Genomic DNA, 22,238 nt, shown 5'->3' with positions numbered 1-22,238 from the left:
TCAAGTGGGAAGGAACATAGGTTTGTAAACCTGTGGCTGATTCATGTTGACGTTTGGTAGAAACCAAAACAATATTGTAAAGCAATTATCCTTCAGTTAAAAATAAATAAGTTTTTAAAAAAATCCCCAAAACATGGTCATTGTATTGGAGGTGAAGAAGACACTACAGATTTCCTACCCAACCCTCATCCTTCTTTCTCTTTTCTATACCATTGCTGGCTTCAGGACCCCATTTGGGACTTCTCTGGTGGTACAGTGGATAGGAATCCGCCAGCTAATGCCGAGGACGTGGGTTTGATCCCTGGTCCAGGAAAATTCCACATGCCTTGGAGCAACTATGCCCCTGCACCATAACTACTGACCTGCACTCGAGGGCCTGCGAGCTGCAACTGCGGAAGCCCGCACTCTCTGCAGCCCGAGCTCTGCAACAGAAGAAGCCACCACAATGAGAAGCCTGTGCACTGCAAGGAAGATTAACCGCTGCTCGATACAGCTAGAGAAAGCCTGTGTGCAGCGAGGAAGACCCAGCGCAGCCAAAATTAATAAATTTTTTTTTTAAAAAAGACCTTGGACTTCCCTGGTGGCTCAGTGGATAACAATACGCATGCCAACGCAGGGGACTCGGGTTGGACCCCTGGTCTGGCAAGATCCCACATGCCCTGGAGCAATTAAGCCCATGCGCCACAACTATTGAACCCAAGTGCGGCAACTCCTGAAGCCCGTACCCGCCTAGAGCCTGGGGTCTGCAGTAAGAGAAACCCCAGGACTTCTCCGGTGGGCCAGCGGCTAAGATTCTGCACTCTCAATGCAGGGGGCCCAGGTTCAACCCCTTGTCAGGGAACTAGATCCCACATACTGCAACTAAGACCCAGTGCAGCCAAATAAAAATAAATATTTAAAAAATAAAAATAAGAGAAGCCTCCCACTTGCTGCAACTAGAAAAAGCCCATGCAAAGCAACGAAGACCCAGCAAGGCCCAAAATAAATAAATAAATAAAAAGACCCCATTCTTCCCTTCTGGTTTTTTCTTCACTAAATTCTGGCCCTATTTACCTCTTTTTTTTTTTTTTTTCATGTCCGACTCTTTGTGACCCCGTGGACTGTAGCCCACCAGGCTCCTCTGTCCATGGGGTTCTCCAGGCAAGAATACTGGAGTGGGTTGCCATCCCTATTTACCTCTTAAAAGAAGAATCCTAAATAAGATAAGGGAATCACAGTAATTACGTTTGGTGATGGGATTAAGGCTCAATGCTGAGAGAGAAACGTGCTGAAGGTGCTTCTGGAGAAAGTTTCTTGTCTCTTAAATGGGACACAATGAAACAATCATCCCTTCTCTCCCTCTGGATCTTTCTGTGTAAGGATGTGATACCTAGAGGGAGCCAGGCAGTACCCTGAGGATGGCAGGAAAGAACGACGAGCTGCTCCCAGGTTCTTGGTGAGCTGGAGTCACTGCATGGGCAGCTGGCGTCAACCCAGCTCACAACTTCTCTTTATGAGACTCTACATCCCATCGTTGCTTAAGGTTTTTTGAGTCGAGTCATCTCTCACCTATGGTTTACAGTTGTCCATCAAACGGATAATTAGCTATTTAGGAGCTCAGAAGTTTGAGATGGAAATAGAAAATTTCTGGTCATTTAAACATGAATGGAGTTGGGTGCTGGTAGACACAGGAGACTTGGGTTCAATCCTTGTGTGGGAAGAACCCCTGGAGGAGGAAATGGCAATGCACTCCAGTATTCCTGCCTGAAAAATCTCATGGATAAAGGAGCCTGGCCGGCTACATCCAAAGGGTCACAAAGAGTGGGACACCACTGAGCGACTGACCACGTGCAGGTATATGAACAGGAAGAAGGGCAGATTGCAAAAGAAAATACACAAGGGATATGTGTGGAAAGTTGCTGTTCATTTACCTAATAAATATTGACGGCGTGCCTAGCATATGCCAAGCACTTTTCTAGGCTCTGGGAATGAAGCAATGAATGAAAGAATGCAGAAAACCCCACTGTCACGGAGCTTCATTCCAGCATTGGTATTTAGTGGGGGAAATACACGAGCACAATATCTAGTGTAGACTGGGGGAAAAACACACAGCCTGAAAGTCAAGAAAGTCCACGTTTTTTTTTTTTTGTGGACAAACCTGAGGCCGATAGCCCAGGATGCAGCCTCTCAGGGAGCTCTGAAGTCCGGCTCCACAGAGGTAAGGCAGGAGCCAGGATGGGGAGGAGCTTTTGCAACAAACACCAGGCAGCAGGCAGTCGGAACTTCAGAAGATTCCTGTGAATTTAAGAAAACCAAGCATCTCAAGTTAAGGAATTTAAGCACTTTTCTATACATGGGAAGTTTCAAAAGTCTGGGCTCACTGAAATCATCCCTTTGATCTGCACCTCAGCTCTCTGGGGCCAGTGTCCTATGCGTCCTCATCCGACATCTCCTCAAGGTGCACCCTGAGTTCCCTTGGGGCTTGGCTCACCGTCAGGGCAGCTGGAATGTGACGGCTGCAACATCCTTATGTACTAGTGTAGCAGGCAATATTCTTTTTTTTTTTTTCACTCACAGTAGAAAATGCTTAACCTCAACCATTATTGCATGCTCTGTTGCTCAGTCAGGTTGAACTTTTTTGCAACCCCAAGGACTGTAGCCCTTCAGGCTCCTCCGTCCGTGGGATTTTCCAGGCAAGAATACCTGAGTGGGTTTTCTTCCCCAGGGGATCTTCCTAATCCAGGGATCAAACCAATGTCTCCTGCATTGCAGGCAGACTCTTTACCTCGTAGTCACCAAGGAAACCCCTTATTATTGAAGAGGTACAAATAACATATATTTATACTCACTTACCAACCTGGCAAAAGTAAAAGATCTTTACAGTACCTGGCACTGGCGGCAGGGTGGTGAACTCTCGTCCACAGTTGGTAGAACTACAGCCTCATGCAACATTATGGAAGATCAGCTGGGCACAGTGACCAGAATTGTAACAGGATGTTCATTTTCACAGTAAAACCCTGGACCACCAGCAAGGTAGCTGTCAACATAGCGCTGGCTAGACAACGTATTCGTGGTCCATCTATACCATAAAGCAGCCCTGTATATGCAAATGTGTAAATTCAGAAGCACTTAAAGATATATTATTAAATGAATAGCACAAAATGCAAAAGAGCATGATCTGTATAACAATTTTTTAAACATTATAGAAATTTACTATAATAATTTAAGATATACTATAATTATTATTTATTATAATATAATAAATGTTAATATGCCTTAAAGTTTTGTGAGTTTTTTTTTCCCCCAGAAGGAACAGTAAGAAGATGCTCCTAGCATTTACCCATTAGGGACAGGAAATCCCAGTCATTGACGTTGCTTTTCAACTGTAGCAGACCCTGTGGATTGGTTCCCTCCTGGCATTTGTAGCCCCGCCCCGTTGCCTTCCCCTCCTGTAGTGCTGGGAGGGCAGGAATGCTCCTGTCCTTAGATTCCCTTGCAGCGAGGCTGGTCTTGTCGTCTGTGAATGTTCGACCCAGGAAATAAAAGACTGAGCCAGTCATTCAGAAGGGACTCACGGGAATGCACTGCGGGCACCTCCCTGTTTTCCCCAATCAGCCGCAGCGCGGAAGAAAGCCTGACCTTCGCTCCCAGGGTGACTTCCGGCCCTCATCTGGATTACGGCCACATCCTGGGGAGCCCTGGGGAGGGGGCGAGGCAGCTGGTTCCCCCACTGCCCCTGGATCCTTCACTGCCCACCGCTCCCACCTGAGATGAGTCAGCCACAGAGGCCAACAGCCTGCTAGATGCCACTTGCACAGAGCATATTGGAGTGAAGTTTGTGCAGTTGAAGTGGTTATGTTTTATTTGAAAGAACCGATGACCCGAGCCCTCAGGAAGTTCAGCATCTCCAGGGAAGCAACAGTATCACAGCCAGTCATCCCGGAAGTGAAGCCAGCGCTCCAGGAGCTGGAGCCACCAGCCTGCCACCCACGACTTTGCACGAAGATTCTGAGCTTCGGAACTCTACACCTACTAGACACAGCTGATTGTTTTTAGTGTCAGTAGAGGATTACAGACGGAGAAGGCAATGGCAACCCACTCCAGTACTCTTGCCTGGAAAATCCCATGGACGGAGGAGCCTGGTAGGCTGCAGTCCATGGGGTCATGAATAGTCGGACACGACTGAGCAACTTTACTTTGACTTTTCACTTTCATGCATTGGAGAAGGAAATGGCAACCCACTCCAGCGTTCTTGCCTGGAGAATCCCAGGGATGGCGGAGCCTGGTGGGCTGCCGTCTATGGGGTCGCACAGAGTCAGACACGACTGAAGCGACTTAGCAGCAGCAGCAGCAGCAATGGGTTACAGAAGGCGACTTCCAGACACGTTTTTCAATGAGGCATCTGTCCTGGAGAGGATGTAGAGTTATGGATCTTTCCAAATTCCTGAGGGGTGGGGAATGGGCGTTTCTGGACTCAGTTGCACAAAGATGGACTCAGCAAAGGTCTATCTGACTTGAAACAAGAGAAATGCTAGCTTGCACCTGCAGCTTTAACACCAGGTCCAGCAGCCAGATGAAAATCCTGAGACCAAAGGCCAGCGCTGAGGACGGCAGAGGAGGCGGTGGGAGCAGTTTGGAGCCTGGTGACACCCTGGACGGGCCACACCAGATCCTGCAGTTCTCCCTGAACCTGTCACTGCAGGAGAGAAACAGACCTCTCTACTTCAGACGTGCTGGTCTGGTTTTCTGACGCTTGCAGCCAAGCTTGTTCCTAAAGGGCACTCGAAGTTTTCTATCTGCCTCTCCAGGTCCAGGTTCAGGCCTTGCCTCCTGCAGGGTCCCAGGAGGAGGATCTGTCTGGACTGGAACAACACAGGCTCCCTTGCCCTCCAGCTTCTGCTTGGGCTCAGCTCACAAATTCTACTGCCTGGAGTTTACGCTGTTAAATACTTGCAAAGTCCACTAGGATCTATTTACAAGGATGATCTCTGCAGTACTGTTTAAAATGGCAAAATACTGGAAACTGCTTAAATGTGCTTCAGTCAGGGGACTAAGTGAAATGAAATAAAATATCGTGTTGCCTACATTGGAACACTTTGCTGGAATTAAAAAACAGGTAGCTCTGGGGGCGCTGACATGGAAAGTTCTCCAAGATTTTGTATATACATTTTGTTTTTGGTTTCCCCCGTCTTAGCTGCCACTTGCAGGAGCTTTAGCTGTGGCATGTGGGATCCAGTTCCCCAAACAGGAATCAAATCCAGGCCCTCTGCCTTGGGAGCATGGAGTCTTAGCCAGTAGAGCACCAGGGGGAGTCCCTCCAGGACATATTTTAAATGGAAAAAAAAAAAATATAGCATGAGCCAATTTATGTAAGTAAATAGGAGCATATATGGATTTTTTTCAGAAAAGATAATAAGAAACCGTGGTTACCACTTTGAAATACTTAAATATTCCTACCACATTAGTGTTACTACTTTAATTTTTATTAATATGTTTCTGAAATGTCAGTGAGGCCATTTAAGGACCCTCTTATCCTGGGTTCCACAGAAAGTAGAGCCCAAACCACAGTCTTAGTGCTCCTGCTTTAATAGGTAATATAACCCCAGGAAGGTGGAAGGGAGGGACCCCAGAAAAAGCCAGGAAGGGAGGGGGCCAGGGTCCACATGTGCTATCACACTGACCAGTAAGCATGATGGATTGTTCAGCCCCACAGAACATTCTCTGAAAAGCTACATGGTCCACATCTCAGGATAATGTGTCCACGGCAGAAAGGGGGAAGAATTTGCTCACTGAGTCCAGCTCCCTCCCTTAGGACTACGCGTGTGCATGTGGCGCTGAGCCGGGCCACTGGGCAGCTCGGACCAGGAGCCCCTAGGACGGAAGCGGGGAGGTACTGGGACGGTACGAGGGTATCAGGGCCTCGCAGGCCTGGTTGTCGGACCAGGAGAAGGAAGCAGACGGGTCAGGAGGATGAGACGCAGCACACAGGGGTCTAATGTGTGGATCTTCTTTCATTGTCTTTTTTTTTTTTTTTGGCCAAGCCAAGTACTTCGAGGACCAGGGATCTGTATTAGCTTCTAAAGGCCATCTTAACAAATGATCACAAACAGGGTAACTTAAGCTCCGTAGGAAGCCTGCAGCGTTTGTCCCGTCTGGGGTCCCAGGGGACAGCCGGTTTCCCACCCTCCTCCTGACTCCCAGTGGTTGCTAGCAGCCCTGGCTGTTCCTCGTCTGCAGGTGAGGAATTCCAGCCCCTGGCCTGGCTTCTCACGGTGGCCTTTTCCTGTCTCTCTGTGTGTGTCTGTCTCTGCCTCTCTTCTCTTGTGAGGATGCCAGTCATATTGGATTAGGGCTCACCCTGTTCCAGAATGACCTCATCTGAATTTGACTAATTACATCTGCCTTGACCCTATTTGCAAATAAGGTCACCTTCTGAGGTTCTGGGAAGGACATGAAATTGGGGGGCGGGGAGCCACTATTCAACACAGTTCAATATGTTTATGTATTTTTAAAACTAAGCAACATTATTTTAAAACTGAAATTAAAAGAATGTTATCAAAATCTGCGTGCGTGCTCAGTCGCTCAGTTGTGTCCGACTCTTTGCGACCCCATGAACTGTAGCCTGCCAGGCTCCTCTGTCCGTGGGATTTCCCAGGCAAGAATACTGGAGTGGGTTGCCATGCCTTTCTCCAGGGGATCTGCCTGACCCAGGGATCAAACCTGCGTCTCCTGCATTGCAGTTGGGTTCCTTACCACTGAGCCACCTGGGAAGCCCGTTACCAAAACACTCATCTCCCAGAAAGAAGTCTGTGTTGAATGTGAGGATGATTTATCTGCTTTTGCTGTCACCACACTGCTCACCTGGACCGCTTTCATCTGTTTGAATGGACACAAACTCCCTTTCTCTTTATCACCCACATATAACCCCCTCTGTCAAACATCTATGAATGGCTTTGTTGTGGTTCAGTTGATAAGTCCCCTACTAATATCTGCCAATTTTTTTTTCCTAATGTTTCAGACAAAAATCAGTTTACTTAATGGACTTGGCAAAATAGTTTAGAAAAAAGTCCTAGAAGCAGTAACCTAAACCGGTGGTTCTTGAAGTGTGGCCTCTAGACCAGCACCAAGGAACAGGTCATAATGCAGATGCAGAAGCACCAAAACCCAGCGAACTGGAACACCCACTAGAACAAGGCCTCCAGGGAACCGCGATGCGTGTGCAGGTCAGAGACCCACCGGCCTAGACCAGCTACGTGCTACACACACCACGGCAGGACCACGCTTACAGCTAGAGAACTCTTCATTTCACGATTTTGACTTCTTTCCATCCAATATGAAAACCATTTGCACCCTGATATATGTTTCTGCCAAAGCAAAAAGTTCTCAACAGAAAGTTTTCCAGTTTTTGGTTTCAGGACAATTTGCCCGGTTAAAAATTACTGAGTCCCCAAGGAGATTTGTTTATGTAAGTTATATTTACCAACATTGAAAATTAAAATTGAGAAAACTTTAATTCCTTAGCTTATTAACTCATTTTAAAAGAACAATAATAAACCCCTGGCACGTTAATTTATATAACACATTTTATGAAAAATAACATTTTCCGAAACAAGAAAACCTTGAGTTAGGGTGGCATTGTTTTACAGTTTTGTAAAGCTTTTTGCTATCTGGTTTAATAGAAGACAGCTGGGTCCTGCTATCTGCATTCAATCTACTGCAGTAAGATGTTTGGGGTTGAATTATAGGAAGAAAATCTGGCCTCACACAGAACATAGTTAGAAAAGAGATGGCCTCACAGACCCCCTGAAAGGGTCTCCAGGACCCCAGGGGTCCTCTGACCACACACTGAGAACTTCTGCGCTACAGATATATATAGATATATATATATATATATATATATATATATATATATCTTAATAAAAATGGGGCAATGGTGGGAAACAAAAAAAAGATTCACTCTGAGAGCCTTGTATTAATAACTGCTTACAATTCAGTCATTTTCATGATACCTCAGTTGGAGGTTGAAAAATTCTCCACTTGTCAATTCTTCCCCATTTCCAGCACAGCATAAAATATGCATAAATAATAAAATTAAATAAAGGACTAAATTTATCATTTAAAATACAGTTGTTGGTATTTAATGGAGAAACTATATCTAATCATTTCCCTGAGAATTGAAAGTATGAATAAATGTGTACAAATTTTTTTTTCGATCTGTAAATTGGTAGATAAGGCAAAATTCAAACATAAACTGATTCACAACATTTTTAAAATATATGACTCAAATAAAAAAAGTAATAAAATTATAAGACTAAACAGGATAAAGATCAAAAAGGCAATTTCTTCAGCAGAAAAGAAAACTACTTCACCAAGGCACAAATATTTGATCAATTTAAATTAAAAATTAATTGAAACTCAGCTTATTTAAAAACAATTTGCTTAATAGGGACTTCCTTGGCAGTCTAGTGGTTAGGACTCCAGAATTTCACCATGGAGGGCTTGGATTCAATCCCTGTTTGGGGAACTAAGATCCCACAAGCCACATGGCCAAAAATATATATATGTTATTTCACTGCATAAAGGCTGAATTGCATAAAGCTAGAGCCAATGGAGAAAATCTTAGAGAGTTTTATGAGATTAATTTTGAACTCAATAAAAACAATAGCTGATATTTAGTGGTGCCAGGAATCTTACATAGAGCATATTATTCAATTTTCACAAGAGAGAAAGTAATATAAGTCTTGGTCAGTTCAGGCCGCTCTAACAAAGTACCATAGTTGTTGGTGTTCAGCAGCTAAGTCATGTCCCACTCTTCGTGACCCCATGGACTGTAGCATGCCAGACTCCTCTGTCCTTCACTATCTCCCAGAGTTTGCTCAAATTCATGTCCATTGAGTTGGTGAAGCTTTCCAACCATCTTATCCTCTGTCGCCCCCTTCTCCTCCTGCCTTCAATCTTTCCCAGCATCAGGGTCTTTTCCAATGAGTCAGGTTTTCGCATGAGGTGTCCAAAGTATCAGAGCTTCAGCTTCAGCATCAGTCCTTCCAATGAATATTCAGGACGGATTTCCTTTAGGATTGACTGGTTTGATCTCCTTGCTGTCCAAGGGACTCTCAAGAGTCTTCTCCAGCACCACAATTTGAAAGTATCAATTCTTTGGCTTCTTTATGGTCCAACTCTCACATCTGGACATGACTACTGGAAAAACCATGGCTTTGACTAGGCAGACCTTGTCAGCCAAGTGATGTTTCTACTTTTTGATATGCTGTGCCAGACTGGTTAGTACCATAGACTAATTAGCTTAGCTGGTTCTGGAAGCTGGAAGTCTGAGATCAGGTGCCAGCATGGTCCAGTCCTTAGGAGGGCCTCTCCCAGGTTATGAATGGTAGTGGTATCCTCACAGGGCAGAAAGAGAGTGAGAGCGTGCCCTGGGAGTCCCTTTTGTAAGAGCATGAATCCCATTCATCTCGGCTCCACCCTCAGGATCTAATCACCTCCCAAGGGCCCGACTTCCTAACACCACCACGTTAAGGTAAGGAGGGTGGGGACACATTTAGTCCATAAGATATATTTACCCCATTTTTCTAATCAGAGAAATAAATGTAAATAAGTTTAAGCAACTTCCCCACAGTCACAGAGTCTGAAAGAGAAGAAGACCTGTCCCTCTGATTTCCAGATCCATACTGTGGACAGCACTGCCTCTCAACAAAGTGTTTGTTCAGTTTCATATGTTTTTAAAACTATTTATTTGATTTATTTCCTTGGCTGGGCCAGGTCTTAGTTCTGGCATTCAGGATCTTTTAGTTATGGCATATGAACTCTCAGTTGCGGCATGCAGGGTCTAGCTCCCTGGCCAGAGACCGAACCTGGGCCCCCTGCACTGGGGCTTCTCACTGCGGTGACTTCTTTTGTTGCAGAGCACAGGTTCTAGGTGCATGGGCTCAGTAGTCATGGCTGCTTCCGGATTGAGTTGCCAAGGAAGTCCCACCTGGGGAACTTTAAAAAATGCTGACGGCTGGATCTCACCTCTAGAGATTCCAATATAACCGATCCTGGGTGAGGTTTGTGCATTTTCTGGAAAAGATATATTTATCTGGCTTGTCATAGGGTCTTAGTTTCAGCACACAGGATCTTTCCTTATGGTTCTTGGGCTTTCTCTAGCTGCAGTGATCTGGCTCCAGGGTGTAGTTGCCTGGAGGCTGGCTTTCCAGGTGGCTCAGGGGTAAAAAATCCACCTGCCAATGCAGGAGACACAGGTTCGATCCCTGGATTGGGAAGATCCCCTGGAGGAGGATCTTCTGGAATTTCCTAGACATGTATCTGGGAAATCCCAAAGACAGAGGAACCTGGCAGGCTACAATCCATGGGGGTGTAAAAAGTCTGTTCATGACTGAACACAAATGCATGCACCCACATGTGGGATCTTGGTTCCCTGACCAGGGATTAAACCCGCGTCTCCAACATTGGAAGGCAGATTCTTAAGCCCTGGACTACCAGGGAAGTCCTCATGCATTTTTTCAATAAGATTTCCTCCCATGCCATCTGGTATGCTGCCTACTGAGAACCTAGGTAGCCAGAAATGTCAGAAGTCCAGTCAGGAACAGAGATCAAGAACACAGGATATATTGGTTTGGGAGAAAACAGGCAGTCCTTCTGGGTTCAATGAGTCAAAGGAGTGGTGGCATTTAGAGGTAAAAGAGCCCAGGAAATGTTGCAATTGCAGACCCAGGAGGGGTTGAGAAGGTTAAATTAGAAAAGTAGATTTAAGAATTCACTGGGTAGAGGTGCTAATTGAAAACGGCTGCTCTGGATATTGTTTGAAAGTAGGTTGGGCATTTGGCAAACAGTAAGTAAGTTACAAAGTTGTCCTGGGAGACAGAGAGTCAAAGATGGGCTAGTGCTAGAACCTGAGGAATATGGATTGGGTGGGACTCCAGAAAGCAGACCGTTTTAATGTTTAACACTTGAACGAACTCGCTCCCTCCATCCTTTCTTTTTCTTCTTTCTCCTTTTGAGGATTTGTATGTTAGGAAAAGTAGAAAGTGCTGAGTTACACACTTCGATAATTAAATTCCCAACCTGACCCACTTTGGCCTCTATCCTGGGTTGGCTTTCCCCAAACATTACACCATCCTTTGGGAAAAAAAAAAAAAAGAAGACAACTCTTCGCCATAGGTGTGGAGTTGACTGTAGAGAGTGCCAGGTATACTGGCCGGGGTATGCTGGAACTCAGCTGAAACTAATTAACCTCTCAGACGGCCAGTAAGAAGAAATCCAGCAAGTCCTGGAGCTTGGTCGTGGAGACCAGAATTCACTTCTATTTGGGAAAACGCTGGCCTGTAGGTCTTTGGTTAGCTGTACAGTCGGGGCACCCATCTGGGTTGCCAGGGCCCTCTCCCCTCCTCTTCCGGTAATTCTCCTGTTACTGTGTTGGAGGACGTGGCCAGAGGTGTGGCCTCAGGCCCAGGCTGTCACTACTTTTACACAATGACTTCTTCAGGAGAAAATACCTTTATTGATTTTTCTGGTGGGGGAGTTCCTGAGGGGAGCAGGTTCTGGAGGGGTGTAGAATCGTCAGCCACAGAGAAGGAGGTCTACTTGCCACATTTTCACCCTCCAAGGAGGCAAAGGAGCAACTTTTTGGTACCTCGGGGTCGTAAGAGCCACCTCTGTCTGTGCAATAATTGTGAGTGAAGCCAGTCATGGCTAAAAAGAAACAAGCAAAAAAACCCCACACACACTTAAATAAATCAGTTTTGCCAAGGGCTGACCTGGGTGCAGCCATGAAAAGCACCCCGAAGGATGTCAGGATCTCATCCATGTGTTGTCCAAAGGCACACGTGTGCCCCAGTTCTCTGGGATGCAGGTAACAGGGCTGAGATTTCCATGGTAGCTCATACTGACACAGAATTAATTCATCTGGATTAAATTTGTTATAAGATTTAAAAACACTATGATCTTGTTTTAGCATCCCCACCCTTACCTCAGCCCTGAGAAGTTGGTAGGGCATGTCCTGGTGGAAAACTCACCCTTTTAAAGAGGAAACCCAGGTGTGGGAAGTGCTGAGTGATTAGCCCAAGGTCACACAGCTAGTTATAGCCAAGTCAGAACTGGAGGACAGATTCCTGGGATCTTAGCTCTGAACCCTTGTCATCGACTTGCTTGTTCAACATCATCGTCTATTAATTAACCGATGAGCCGACTTTGAGCAGATTTTCTTTCCTACCCAGTCAGAGCCTATTTTGAATGAAATAGAGAACCAATTCAAGAGCGCCCTGGCTTACTGAATCCTTATGTTGTCTAACCTAAGTTTTGAAATATTTGATATATTTGCTATTAACCTCGCTCAGTAAATGTCCTGCATTATGACTGGAACACTTAAAAAAGTCCTCTGACCCCTTTACTCACCAAAATGGGCACAGCTGTAGTAAAACAGAGCCTTTACCTTGCTGCCCATGGGTGTCAGACTTCTGCTTTGCTGGGGGGTTGGGGGGCAGGGCCCCCGTGTCATGAATCCCCCATGCCGGTGCCAGTGAACATCAACAAGCCAATGAATAAACACTATAAATACAGACTGGTTTAAACGTGTTGTTAAAAGTGCTCTGACAAAGAATAAAAGGCGACTTATTTTCCCCAGAGAGGACTGGGTGTAATTTCTTCAGAAAAGAAGGTGATGAAGAGATAATTAAGGTGCAGGCTTGGACCCTGCAAAGGGAGACAGGCAAATGTTTAGACAAGCCATTTCTATCAGTCAGCCTTGGCTGCCATCCTGTAGACTGGCTGGCCTAAACAACATTCATTTTCTCACGGCTGCAGAGTCTGGGAAATCCAGAATCTAGGTGCCCACTGACTTGGTTTCTGGTTTTCTGGCTCATGGCTTTCCAGAGGCTGCCTCTTTGCTGTGTCCTCACATGGCAGGAAGAGAGGGAGCTCTCAGCTGTCTCATCTCAGAAGGACACTAATTCTGTCGGATCAGGGCTCCACCCTATGACCTCATTTTCCTTAGTTACCTCCTGAAGGCCCTGTCTCAAGATGCATCACATCGGAGGCTAGGGCTTCAGCTTATGAATTAAAGTAGATATAGGTCAGTCCATGCATGGGCTTGCCAGGTGGGTCAGCGGTAGAGAATCTGCCTGCTATTCAGGAAACCCAGGTTCAATCCCCGAGTCGGGAAGATTCCCAGGAGAAGAAAACGGCAACCCACTCCAGTATTCTTGCCTGGGAAATCCCACGGACAGAGGAGCCTGAGGTGCTACAGTCCATGGGGTCACACAGCGTCAGGCATGGCCGAGCGACAGGGCACTGGGCACAGTTTAGTCACTTAAGCATCATTTAAGCTTTCTGTGCCCCAGGGCTGCAGCAAAATACAAATCCTGCGAGGCCTACATAAAAAGGAGTACAGTAGACAAGAAAGTCAGAGTTGACCCAGTGCCATTTGCTTAAGCTGGCTGATTTCCTCTGGGTTTATACTAAGTGATATGGGTGCCAGGCAGGTTTTTTTTTTTTCTTTTTTTTTAATTTTTAAAGCTTTGCTTTAGACCAGCTAAGCAATTTAATATTGAAACAAGGGAGAGACGGTTGCTTGCACATGCAGGTTTTTTTTCTCCTGAAGCCAAATATGGTGATATTATTTATTCATTATATGTACCCTTACCTTTTCCAAAAGGGACCGGAGCCTGCTATAGAACGAAATGGAGAATTCTTTGGCTCAAATTCAAAATTCTTTTACTGCAGGGAAGGCCAAGTCAGGCTGGAGTTTGTCTTGTTGTTGTTAATCGTTGTTCTACTTGTCCTTGTTTTTGCTTTCACCTTCTTGAGACGCCACTTCATCTTTCATCACAGACAACACAAGAAGTGTGCCAGGACCCAGGGTGCTACAGCGTGTTGTCACGTAGCTGCGAGTTCTTCGGGCGCAGTTGTTGGTGGGTGGTGTACATGTTCTTTCTAGGAGATTCCCAAGTAGGCAGGATACAGTTCCTATACATTAAATAAAAGGAGGTATTGAGAAGATCATTTCAGGTATGCAACAGATCTGCTGTTGTCTTACCTTCCTCAGTTCTAATAATCCTCTAGATTGGAAAGTCCTATCTCGAGGTTAGGCCTTAAGATGGTTTTCTTCCATGCTACAGAATTTAAATGGAGCCAACTGGCCAAAATTTTCTGAAAACACAGCTAACTACTCCAACCAGACATTTCCTTCCTTCCTCTTGAAGGCCGCGCCCCTTTATAGTCACACCACTTTTCTTACTAGGACCCAAACAGCCTCATTTCCATCCTTCTGATTCGAGGATAATCGCCCAAGTGTCTCAGTAAACACTGCCAACTTCTCCAACCACCCTGACCTTCTGCTACAGTCCGCACTGTGTCACCCCAAAGCTCATATTCAAGCCCTAACCTCCACGGCCCCAGAAAGTGACTGGTTTTGGAGACAGGTCTTTGAGGGGATAACGAAGTCATTAGTGTTAGTCACTCAGTCGTGTCCCACTCTGTGACTCCGTGGACGTAGCCCATCAGGCTCTACTGTTCATGAGATTCTCCAGGCAAGAATACTGGAGTGGGTATTCCCTTCTCCAGCTATCTTCCCAACCCAGGGATGGAATCTGGGTCTCCTGCATTGCCAGCAGATTCTTTACCATCTGAGCCACCAGGAAAGCCCCATTAAGATGAGTCCTAATCCAACCTGGGTTGGGTTTATCTCATATGGGTCAGCAGTGGCCTGCTACACGGGCAGAGGCTCTGGGTGCAGCAGACCTGGGTATGGCATAAGCCATTTTGGAGGAGGTCGCCATTAACCCCACCATAGAGCTGCCAGAACTTACACAGGACTGGGGAAACAGACTCTTGGAGGGCACAAACAGAACCTTGTGCACCAGGGCCCCAGAGAAAGGAGCAGTGACCCCACAGGAGACTGACCCAGACTTGCCCGGGAGTGTCCAGGAGTCTCTGGTGGAGGGGTGGGTTGGCAGTGGCCTGCAGCAGGGTCGGGGGCACTGAGTGCGGCAGTGCATGCGTGGGACCTTTTGAAGGAGGTTGCCATTATCTTCATTACCTCTGAGACTTCCACGGTGGCTCAGAGTTACCTCCACAATAGTTTGGCCTCAGGTCAAACAACAGGAAGGGAACACAGCCCTGCCCTTCAACAGAAAGCTGAATTAAAGATTTACTGATATGGCCCTCCCCATCAGAACAAGAACCAAATTTTTCTAAGAAAACGCACTGGTCAAAAAAAAAAAAAAAAAAAAAACCGCACTGGTCATAGCAAACACCCTCTTCCAAAAACACAAGAGAAGATTCTACACATGAACATCACCAGATGGTCAACACCAAAACCAGACTGATTATATTCTTTGCAGCCAAAAATGGAGAAGCTCTATACAGTCAGCAAAAACAAGACCAGGAGCAGACTGTGGCTCAGATCACGAACTCCTTATTGCCAAATTAGGACTTAAATTGAAGAAAGTAGGGAAAACCACTAGACCATTCAGTTATGACTTAAATCAAAACCCTTACAATTATACAGTGGAAGTGACAAATAGATTCAAGGGATTAGATCTGATAGACAGAGTGCCTGAAGAATGATGGATGGAGGTTCGTGACATTGTACAGGAGGCAGGGATCAAGACCATCCCCAAGGAAAAGAAATGCAAAAAAATCAAAATGGTTGTTTGAGGAGGCCTTACAAATAGCTCTGAAAAGAAGAGAAGCAAAAAGCAAAGGAGAAAAGAAAAGATACACCCATTTGAATCCAGAGTTCCAAAGAATAGCAAGGAGAGATAAGAAAGCCTTCCTCAGTGACCAATGCAAAGAAATAGAGGGAAACAATAGAATGGAAAAGGCTAGAGATCTCTTCAAGAAAATTAGAGATACCAAGGGAATATTTCACGCAAAGATGGACACAGTAAAGGACAGAAATGGTATGGGCCTAACAGAAGCAGAAGATATTAAGAAGAGGTGACAAGAATACACAGAAGAACTGTACAAAAAAGATCTTCATCACCCAGATAACCACGATGGTGTGATCACTCACCTAGAGCCAGATATCCTGGAATGTGAAGTCAACTGGGCCTTAGGAAGCATCACTACAAACAAAGTTAGTGGAGATGATGGAATTCCAGTTGAGCGATTTCAAATCCTAAAAGATGATGCTGTGAAAGTGCTGCACTCAATATGCCAGCCAATTTGGAAAACTCAGCAGTGGCCACAGGACTGGAAAAGATCAGTTTTCATTCCAATCCCAGAGAAAGGCAATGCCAAAGTATGTTCAAACTACCACACAATTGCACTCATCTCACATGCTAGCAAAGGAATGCTCAAAATCCTCCAAGCCAAACTTCAACAGTACCTGAATGGTGAACTTCCAGATGTTCAAACTGAATTTAGAAAAGACAGAGGAACCAGAGATCAAATTGCCAACATCTGTTGGATCATCGAAAAAGCAAAGAGAGTTCCAGAAAAATATCTACTTCTGCTTTATTGACTACACCAAAGCCTTTGACTATGTGGATCACAGCAAACTGTGGAAAATCCTTGAAGAGATGGGAATACCAGACCACCTGCACTGCCTCCTGAAAAATCTGTATGCAGGTCAAGAAGCAACAGTTAGAACTGGACATGGAGCAATGGAGTGGTTCCAAATCGGGAAAGGAGTATGTCAAGGCTGTGTATTGTCACCCTGCTTATTTAATTTATATGCAGACTACTTCATGAGAAATGCTGGGCTGGAGGAAGCACAAGCTGGAATTAAGATTGCTGGGAGAAATATCAATAACCTCAGATATGCAGGTGACACCACACTTATGGCAGAAAGCAAAGAAGAACTAAAGAACATCTTGATGAAAGTGAAAGAGGAGAGTAAAAAGTTGGCTTAAAATTCAACATTCAGAAAACTAAGATCATGGCATCTGGTCCCACCACTTCATGGCAAATAGATGGGGAAACAATGGAGACAGTGAGAGACTTTTTTTTTTTTTTTGGCTCCAAAATCACTGCAGATGGTGATTGCAGCCATGAAATGAAAAGACGCTTGCTCCTTGGCAGAAAAGCTATGACCAACCTAGACAGCATATTTAAAAACAGAGACATTAGTTGCCAACAAAGGTTCATCTAGTCAAAGCTACGGTGTTTCCAGTAGTCATGTATGGATGTGAGCATTGGATTATAAAGAAAGCTGAGCACTGAAGAATTGTTGCTTTTGAACCATGGTGTTGGAGAAGACTCTTGAGAGTCCCTTGGACTCGAAGAGATCCAACCAGTCAATCCTAAAGGAAATCAATCCTGAATATTCATTGGAAGGACTGATGCTGAAGCCAAAACTCCAATACTTTGGCCACTGGATGTGAAGAACTGACTCACTGGAAAAGACCCTGATGCTGGGGAAGACTGAGGCGGGAGGAGAAGGCGCCGACAGAGGAGGAGATGGTTGGATGGCATCACCGACTGGATGGATATGAGTTTGAGCAAGCTCTGGGAGTTGGTGAAGGACAGGGAAACCTGGCGTGCGGCAGTCCATGGGGTCACTCAGAGTCAGTCGGACAGGTCTGACTGAAGTGAACTGAATCCAATCTGAGCGGTGTTCTTTTAAGAAGAGGTTCAGACAGATACAGAGGGACAGTCATGTGTGGACACATCAAAAAGGCCATCACCCACAAGTCAATGAGAGAGACCACAGATGAAACAAGCCCTGCAGTGCCTTGGTCCCAGTCTTCCAGCCTACAGAATGCTGAGAAAATAAACCTCTACTGTTTATGCCGCTCAACTGGCGGTACCTCATTATGGCAACACTGGCAAGCTGGAATAACTTCTCAGATGCTCTGGATCACATACGAATCCTTCTTAAAGGAACTGGGGGCCAACAGGCTCCAAGAGCTGCAGTAGGGGGCCACATTATGTGTCATTCTTCTCTGCTCAGAGCTGGCATCACAGGTGAGGCATCAGTGGACGTGTACTGCAGGTTTCTGCTCCAGCCCTGGGAGGAGATTCTGCTCAGCCCTCCGTCCTTTCTGGCCCAGTCCCCTGAGATGCCTGGAGAACGCTTCTGACATCTGGAGATGGTAACCTCTGTCAAAGCAGGATATCATTTTTCGTTTCTTTCATGGAACTAAAGCTCAGTAGGTCCATTTTTCTCAGCTTGATTTTTAACTTCCCCCCCTAGTTCTTATTTATCTTCTTTTGTTTATGTAACTACTTTATGATCACTAGAAAATTGTCTCGAAATCCAGACCACTACTTGGAGAAGGAAATTCCAACCCACTCTGGTATACTTGCCTGGAAAATCCCCTGGACAGAGGAGCCTGGCAGGCTACAGTCCATGGGATCGCAGAGTCGGACACGACTGAGCCACTAACCCACACAGACCACTACTATTTTGACAAGCTTTCTTCTAGCCTTTTATTTTTTTTTTAGTTCTACCAGTTTATTGTTACCAACCCATCTCCCTGCACCCTCACGCACATATGCTCAGTCATGTAACCCCACGACTGCAGCCCGCCAGGCTCCTCTGCCCATGGACTTTTCCAGGCAAGAATACTGGAGCAGGTTGCCATTTCCTTCCCCATCTTCTAGCCTTTTAAATATGTAGATAGAATTATATATGTGTGTGTGTGTGTGTGTGTATAATTTTATTAATTTATTTTTGGCAGTGCCGGGTCTTCATTGCCACTCAGACTTTCTCTAGTTGCAGTGAGCAGGGGCCACTCTCTAGCTGCAGTGCATGGGCTCCTCATTGCAGTGGCTTCTCTTGTCTCGGAGCAAGGGCTCCGGGGCTCGTGGACTTCAGAAGTTGCTGCACGTGGGCTCAGTAGTTGTGGCTCCCAGAGTCTAGAGCACAGGCTCAATGGTAGTGGCATTAGTTGTCTCTCGACAGGTGGCATCTTCCCGGATCAGGGACTGAACTCATGTCTCCTGCATTGGCAGGTGGATCCTTTACCACTGAGCCACCAGCAAAACCTGAGAAAACACCTTAATCAATTAAAAATCTGAAACAGTATTTTAACTCCTAAAAATGTGTGTGTGTGGTTTTCTCCTGGCCTCATCTTGAGACCTGCAGGAACTTAGTTCCACAACGAGGGATTGAACCCAGGCCCTTGGCAGTGAAAGCACAGAACCCTAACCGCTGAACCGCCAGGGACTTCCCCTCAATATGTTTTTATAGATGATTTTATTTTTGGCTGTTTCTTCATCTGATACAGCATTGAGCCATCTTATTAAAATGTTCACAAATGTTCCATTATATGAAAGTGCATTCTGTGTGCTCTTCCCCCAGTGGTGTATCTGGACTCTACCCGAGTGTAACTCTGCCCATGTGGTCTCCTCCACACTCCCAGCAATCGTCAGAAACACAATCCGCCTGCACACAAACTTGGGGCCTCTTCTGGTGTGCTGCCGTCTTACTGGGCTTGTTGCTTTTGATGATGGCGGTATTATGGTCAGAAAGAGCAGGCAGTGGCTTTATACATCCTTAGTGCTACCCATCTTATTTCTGTCTCTTCCTTTCACATCTGTTGCCCCAGTCTCGGCTGATTCTCCCTCCTCTCTGCCCTAGAAAAGGAATATTTCTTGCTGAGGTGACAGGTCTGATGTCGACAGGAAGACACACAGACCATAACAAGAAAAGCCCCAAGACAGGGCAAGAAACTCCAATACTTTGACCACTTGATGCGAAGAACCAACTCCTTGGGAAAAAGCCCTGAATCTGGGAGAGATTGAAGGTGAGAGGAGAAGGGGATGACAGAGGATGAGATGGTTGGATGGCATCACCAACTCGATGGACATGAGTTTGAGTAAGGTCCGGGAGTTGGTGATGGACAGGGAGGCCTGGCGTGCTGCAGTCCATGGGGTCGCAGAGAGTCGGACATGACTGAGCAACTGAACTGAACTGAAGCTACAGGAAACTAGAGTAGTCACCTCATGTCTGGGTCTTAGAGGGTTTAAGGTAGCTTCAAGAGGACAAGGAAGATGAGGCAGCAAATGGGAAACTAAAATATAGGAATGATGAATTCTCTTTGGTCCAGTGGTTAGGACCCCACGTGTCCACTGCTGAGGGCCCGGGTTCAATCTCTGATCGGGGAACTAAGATCCTGAAAGCCATGTGGCATGGCCAAAACTAAATCAGATAAAACACTTAGAACAATGCCCAGCACATGGTCACTGCTCAGTAATGTCAAGGCATTGTTGTCATTATCATTATTCTGTAGACTTTGGGGGATCCCTTCTTGCACAGACTTTCGTAACTGACTACTGTTCCTGGGTTCTACTAGCCAAGACTTTCAGTGAAATTCATTTGAACCAAGGCAGTGACTCTGCAAGCAGAAAGTACAGCACACACACACAAACAAACTATTTAAATTTTTAATTAAAATTTTAACTTGACACAACCCAACATTGCCCTGTGCCAGGGGCCTGATAAGGGGCATCATGAGATGCAACTAGTTGCCATATATAATTCCACTGACATTTCATTTCTGAGCTCATTATGTTTACTCAGAGTAAAAACCTAGGATCATCTCTTCTTCCTAAGTCTACCTTCACCCTGTGATGAAGACTTTCACAATTTTATATGCCTAGAGCAGGTATTCCAAATACTCATTCCTCCAGGGGTCAAGTAGCCAAAGTAACTGATCGCACCAGGCCGAGGGTGTAGCATGTATATGTGTACGTGCCAAGTTGCTTCAGTCACCTCTGACTCTTTGCGACCCCATGGACCACAGGCCGCCAGGCTCCTCTGTCCATGGGATTCTCCAGGCAAGAATACTGGAGTGGGTTTTCATGCCTTCCTCCACGGGATATTCGCAACCCAGGGATTGAACGCGCGTTTCTTACGTCTCCTGCACTGGCAGGCGGGTTCTTTACCACTAGCACCACCCTGGAAGCCCATAGCATGTATACCCCGACTGAAGAGGGAAGCGGCTAGTCAGCCAGAGCACCACTAACCAGGCAAGAAATGAGCCGTATTAGTAATTTTCAAGAGAAGCTACAATTCTGTATATTCATCTGAAATCTCCCATTGTTTAAAAAATCTTGGGACACTAATTTTAAAATCTATAAATATCCTGAGAGGCAAGCAAAACACCTCTGGAGACCACAGGTTTGCAACCTTTAACTCAAGGCGTGTTGGCTCCCGTTTCATAGACTCTTTTACCTCTTTTGGTCCGAGCTGAATTCCCAACCACAAAGTCTAGGCTGAGCTGGCCTGAGGACGTCTTTTGTTGTTCTTCAGTCGCTCAATTATGTCCAACTCTCTTCGACCCCATGGACCGCAGCACACCAGGCTCCCCTGTCCTTCACCATCTCCTGGAGTTTGCTCAAATGCATGTCCACTGAGTCAGTGATACCATCCAACCATCTCATCCTCTGCCATCCCCTTCTCCTGCTCTCAACCTTTCCCAGCATCAGGGTCTTTTCCAATGAGTCGGCTCTTCACATCAGATGGCCAAAGTACTGGAGCTTCAGCTTCAGCAGCAGTCCTTCCAATGCATATTCAGGGTTGATTTCCTTTAGGATTTACTGATTTGATCTCCTTGCAGTCCAAGGGACTCTAAAGAGTCTTCTCCAGGACCGCAATTCGAAAGCATCAGTTTTTCAGTCAGCCTTCTTTTTGGTCCAGCCCTCACATCTGTACCTGGCTAGAGGATGTCTTTACCCTGTGGGAAAGCCACGCACCTTCCTCCTCAATAGAAGAGATTGCCCTACTCTTTCCTCTGGTCCAAGAAATGCACTCAGTGCTCGTTCACTTCACTCATGTCTGACTCTTTGTGACCCCATGAACTGTAGCCCACCAGACTCCTCTGTCCATGGGATTCTCCAGGCAAGAATACTGGAATGGGGTGCCATACCCTCCTCCAGGGGATCTTCCTGATCCAGGAATTGAACCAGCATTTCCTGCATTTGCAGGTGGATTCTTTACCCACTGAGTCACCTGGGAAACCCATGAAATCCACTACCAACTGAGAAATAAAGCTGCTCCAAGACATTTGGGTAGGGAATTATAAAAATCCTCCATATAGGAGGGAATTACACATGCAGTGTTTAGGCGAAACAGTAACTCCGTTTATAAAGGTAATTAATTTTCCCAATCTATTCCAAAAGGATTTGCTAGCAAGGGGTACAACAGAAGAAATAATTAAGGCAGAATGTTTCTAATTTTCATATTTGAGGAGAGAAATGGAAGGAGTTAGCTTGCTTATGAAATTAGAACTTTAAAAAGTGTGACACATCTTATTAAAATACTCATTTTAAGAAATGCTGTTTTTAACCCTTTGTTA

General features: G+C 45.7%; 1 long non-coding RNA gene across 2 annotated transcripts in view; it reads right to left on the bottom strand.

The window, feature by feature from the left end:
• LOC122674854 overlaps positions 1 to 22,238 on the bottom strand; it is a 36,121-nt gene that overhangs the window by 10,085 nt on the left and 3,798 nt on the right. The window contains exons 1-3 of one of the 2 annotated variants that reach the window (XR_006335062.1): positions 3,320 to 4,068; positions 2,866 to 3,076; positions 2,138 to 2,274 (exon numbers count right to left, since the gene is read on the bottom strand). This is a non-coding gene — a long non-coding RNA (uncharacterized LOC122674854). Of the gene's footprint in view, positions 1 to 2,137; positions 2,275 to 2,865; positions 3,077 to 3,319; positions 4,069 to 13,633; positions 13,957 to 22,238 lie in introns of those variants that run through there. The other variant, XR_006335061.1, reaches the window with a different exon arrangement.

The sequence above is a fragment of the Cervus elaphus genome, chromosome 18 (genome assembly GCF_910594005.1).
Source record: "Cervus elaphus chromosome 18, mCerEla1.1, whole genome shotgun sequence".
In the NCBI taxonomy this organism is placed as follows: domain Eukaryota; kingdom Metazoa; phylum Chordata; class Mammalia; order Artiodactyla; family Cervidae; genus Cervus; species Cervus elaphus.
Note: the sequence above shows the minus strand (reverse complement) of the source record. Positions and strands in the feature narration are given on the sequence as shown.